Genomic DNA, 4,593 nt, shown 5'->3' with positions numbered 1-4,593 from the left:
ATTCTTTTATTAGTAGAGGTAGACTAGATTCGACGTCTTAATTGAAACATGGACCCAAAACTGCGGAGGCCAACACCAAGGGTCCCATAGGAATGACTATACATCAAGAGATGGTAATATAAAGCCTTGGCCCAAGGCTGTAAGAAGCCCACAATTGAATTCAGCAGAGCTGCTACTATTGCTACAACAGAGAATATACATTCAATCCCACTACCAATGTTTTGAATGATTTATTACCGAAATAAAGGGAGATGACACCACCAACTTAATTTATAATAAACCCACACGGTGCTTAATGGATCTGTTTTATGTTTGGTGTCTAAAATCCTTGAACATTAGTTAATTGTAAGGAGCGTAAGACGTAGGAATCAAATGTAAGTGAATCTTTTTTACTACTAGTAATCCATCGGTCTCCGTCATATCAACATCACTAGGATTTAATCCATCAGGGAGTTGCCAGTTGAAGTAATATAGCATTTGAGCAAGGAAAAACTCGACTGTTGTCAACCCAAAATTCATGCCTGGGCACATTCTCCTCCCAGACCCAAATGGGATAAACTGATAATTGGTTCCCATAAAATCAACCGAAGTATTTTCAAATCTTTCTGGATTGAAGCTTTCAGAATCATCCCAGTATTCAGGATCGGTCGAGCATGCGCATGCATTGATGATGAGCTTCATTTTAACAGGAATATCGTATCCATCAATTTTGCAATGCTCTCTACTTACATGTGGGAGTAACATTGGGATTGGAGGGTGAAGCCTTAGGGTTTCCTTGATTACTGATTGCAAATAGCTCAAGCCTTGTATGTCTGATTCCATGATTTTTCTCTTCCCCTTAAAGGTTTCTCTAACTTCTGCTTGCGCCTTTTCCAGCACATTCGGATGTCTCATCATTTCTGTCATAGCCCATTCAATAGTTACCGATGATGTATCAGTGCCTCCTGCAAATATGTCCTACATCAATTTAAAAAAAAAGACATAAGAATAAAGTGAACTTTATGTCGATCATTGCTATGGACCTAGCTATGTGCAAATCGACAGAATAACTTTACAGTCATGTATATTAATTCAAATCTAGTGTACTGTAAATGACATCCACATATTTGAAGAAAAGATAACTACTTTTAGGTTGTGACTTGTGAGTGCTACAATAAAAATAATATTCTAATGTGTATATAGAAAACAGTAAAATTCAACTGGTTGATGGCATACTAACGGTAATACAATAATATTTTTTGCACAAAATATAAAGTATAACTATTGTTGGTTCGTAGCACTAGATACATAAAAAGTTCAATGAAATTTTTTGTATAATTTTGTACTTTGTTTCCCTTTATTTTCATAAAAAACCATAATATACTTGATATTTACATTGCAATGGCTTAGCTAGGGACCTATATATATCAAGAAACAAACCCCCTTTTATGATGTGTGCATAAAATACCGGTGAAACGACATACGCACTCATGTTAAAGCATCCACAGTACCATCAAAAGCCTCATCCAATAATTGCATTCTCAATTCAAAAAAATAATGACATAACAGATTGTATCAAGGTGAAAAAGGGAAAAAGAGAGAGCATATCGATAGATGATGAACTTACCACAAAGATTGCTTTAATATTGTTATTCGTGATGAGGAACTCAAGACCTCCTTCCTCTTTGATTCTAAGAAGAACATCAAGAAGATCTTCCTCCTGTTCCCCACCATCTCTCTTTCTACTATCATGCTCCTCAAAGATGTCATTGAAGATTTTGTCGAGAGTTTTGTGCATCTTCATTAACGTTGACTTCAATCCAGAAACCACGTATAGAAATTTAAAATCTGGAAACAAATCCGCTACATAAAACCCACTATTTACTCTTCCAAACTCATCTAGGAACTCTAGGAGGGCATCCTGGTGTTTACAGTTTTTTCCAAAGGACGCTTTGCAGACCACATTATTCATCAATTCCGTGATGGTTTTGTGTATGTTTATCGGTTTCCCTGAAGATATTCGGAGAAAGTTCATGAAACCGCGAAGTTCTTGCTCTCTGATTACACCAAACGGCTGAACTTTTTTGCCACTAAGGAGTTCCAAGGAGGCGATCTTTTTCATTTGTCTCCAATATTCACCGTATGGAGCGAGGGCTATATCAGTGTTCCTATAAAGTATAAGCTCACTTCCAAAAGTTTTGGGACGATCTGCAAGGGCAACATCATGAGTTTTAAGTACCTCTTTGGCTAGTCGGGGTGATGAAATGATAACTGTTGAAATTTGGCCAAGTTGGATATGCATGATGGGGCCATGTTTTCGTGCTAACTCTCGAAATGCACGGTGTGGGAGCAGTCCCGCTAGCTGGTGAACGTTCTAGCTAATTGTAGGTTGTGGCTTTTGAGTCATTCAACCTTATAAAGTGTGCATACAATACTTGAAAAAAAAGAACTATATTATGTATGTTGTTTCTAAAGAAAGAGATTATGGGTTTAATCCGATACATACACTAACTTGCTACCTATCTCGCAATTATAATATATATATATATATATATATATATATATATATATATATATATATATATACTAGCAGAATACGCGCGCGATGCGGCGGCGAAGATTTGTTTTATTCCAGCGATTAGTTTCTATATAAAATTTTGTTTCGTTTCGGTGGTCGTTAAATGGTTTTCTTTCTGTATATAGTTTCCTTTCAATAGGCCTTGTTAATTAGGATTAAAGAGAAAAATATGTTGTAATTTGGGGTTATAAATAAAAATATGTTGTTATTTTATGTTAAAAAGAATTTTATGTTAAAAAGAAATGTTCGTTTTCTTTATTTTAAAATGTTAAAAAGAAATGTTCGTTTTATTTTAAAAAGAAATTGAACCTTTTCATTTAAGTTATTTTCAAGGTTGTTTTATAATTTTTTTATATAATTACTTTTGATATTTCTATTAACTCGATATTTTTGTTTTTGTATTATATTTTCATCAATATTTTTAAAATCACTAAATAAAAGATTAATTTCAACATTTTCAAAAAATTTCAAATTTTTTATTATTTCCAAATATTAGTTGCTATTACAATGACGTTTTAATATTCGAATAAACCATAGACATTGTATTTTGAACTCTTGTGCGAAGGAAAATGGTTTAGTTTAGTTCACCCGTGGTTCACGATTAATCCACATCCATAGTTTAACAAATGAAATTAATTATTAATGTGTTCCGCCACCAATATGCCTTATATTTTTTTTTTTTGGAAACGGCCAATATACTAAAATAACCACATATAGCAAGAAGCTAAAGTGGGAAAAAGGGAGTGATTCCACTCAACATAGTCAATTACACAAAAGAAAAAGGGGAGTGATTCAACTCAACCCAACTACAAATATTTCTTTTGCCCCTGCATTTTAGCCATGTAAACACTATTGTTTTCACATTTTCCACCACAATACTTGGAGCATAGAACACCTTTTGAAATAAACGATCGTTTCTAAGTTTCCAAAGGACCCATATCATCCCGTAACAGATAGCCATAAAACTTTGGGACATCGACCCCATGTTGCTGCTGACTTTAGATCGCCGACACTGTGAGCTAATGGCAAATAACAATTTGTTCTTAAAAAAGATTTTATCTAATTAAATACAAAATATTCTGAATGCATTTAGCCGTAGTTTCTTAGGCTTTAAATTAGGGTTTTCTATTTTAGAATATATCAAAATGCTATTATGTACCCGTACGTTGCAACGGCTGTAAATACCCTTTATAATTTTTATTGCATAAATTTATTTCATGCATTTGGGTTTCATGTTTTGAGTTTTTAGTTTTGGGTTTGAGTTCGGTTTTTAGGAAGATTCAATAAATTTTTAAATATGTTTTTTGGCAGTATTATTAAAATAAGTTTTATAATAAAATATGTAATCTTTTTCCAAAATAGTTAAAATCCTTTTTGTTTTTTTTATACGTATTGTTTATAGGTTATTCATATAATAAGTTTTGATAGATAAAATATTAACGTTTATTATTTTAACATACACATTTCTAATTTATTATATATTTTTATAATTTTTATAACTGATAAAAGAAAAGTTAAAAGTAAAAACTAATTTCTATTAAACACTTTTTAGTTTTTAGTAAACGAATATTAAACAGAACTTCAAATCATCACTTATTATTAATTATTCAAATTTACCAAAAGGTATGCAAACATTAAAAAAGCAAATTCTATGTTAATATTTTTAAAATTTTAATAACAAAAATCATGTCCATCCAAAACAAATACTATTTAATTTTCTAACATGTTTGTATTTTTGTTCTAAATAATTTCCATATAATCAACGTTTTTGCATATAATTAAAGTTTAGCAAAGAATCATATCACCATTCTGGCATTCTTCTATTGAATAAAAAATTATTTATATATTTTTATACAAATTGTAATGATTTAGTTGCAGGTGAATTGATGAAAAAAGATAAAGGTATGCTTTTCTTTTTCAATACATTTTCTTTTCCAACGTATATAAAACAGGCTAAGTTTATGTTTCCTAGGTATAATACCAATTTAATAGTTTTACCCTAGAAACTATTATATCCAATAATTAGTATTTTATAT

At 31.5% G+C, this 4,593-nt stretch overlaps 1 pseudogene; it reads right to left on the bottom strand.

Moving 5' to 3' along the window:
- Positions 1 to 233: 233 nt before the first annotated feature.
- Positions 234 to 3,098, bottom strand: LOC145124120 (cytochrome P450 Tp9025 pseudogene; annotated as a pseudogene).
- Positions 3,099 to 4,593: the final 1,495 nt, after the last annotated feature.

Source organism: Lactuca virosa, chromosome 1 (genome assembly GCF_052849685.1).
Source record: "Lactuca virosa cultivar CGN04683 chromosome 1, Lactuca_virosa_CGN04683_v6, whole genome shotgun sequence".
Classification (NCBI taxonomy): Eukaryota; Viridiplantae; Streptophyta; class Magnoliopsida; order Asterales; family Asteraceae; genus Lactuca; species Lactuca virosa.
The sequence above is the reverse complement of the archived record's forward strand: the minus strand, read 5'-3'. Positions and strand labels throughout refer to the sequence as shown.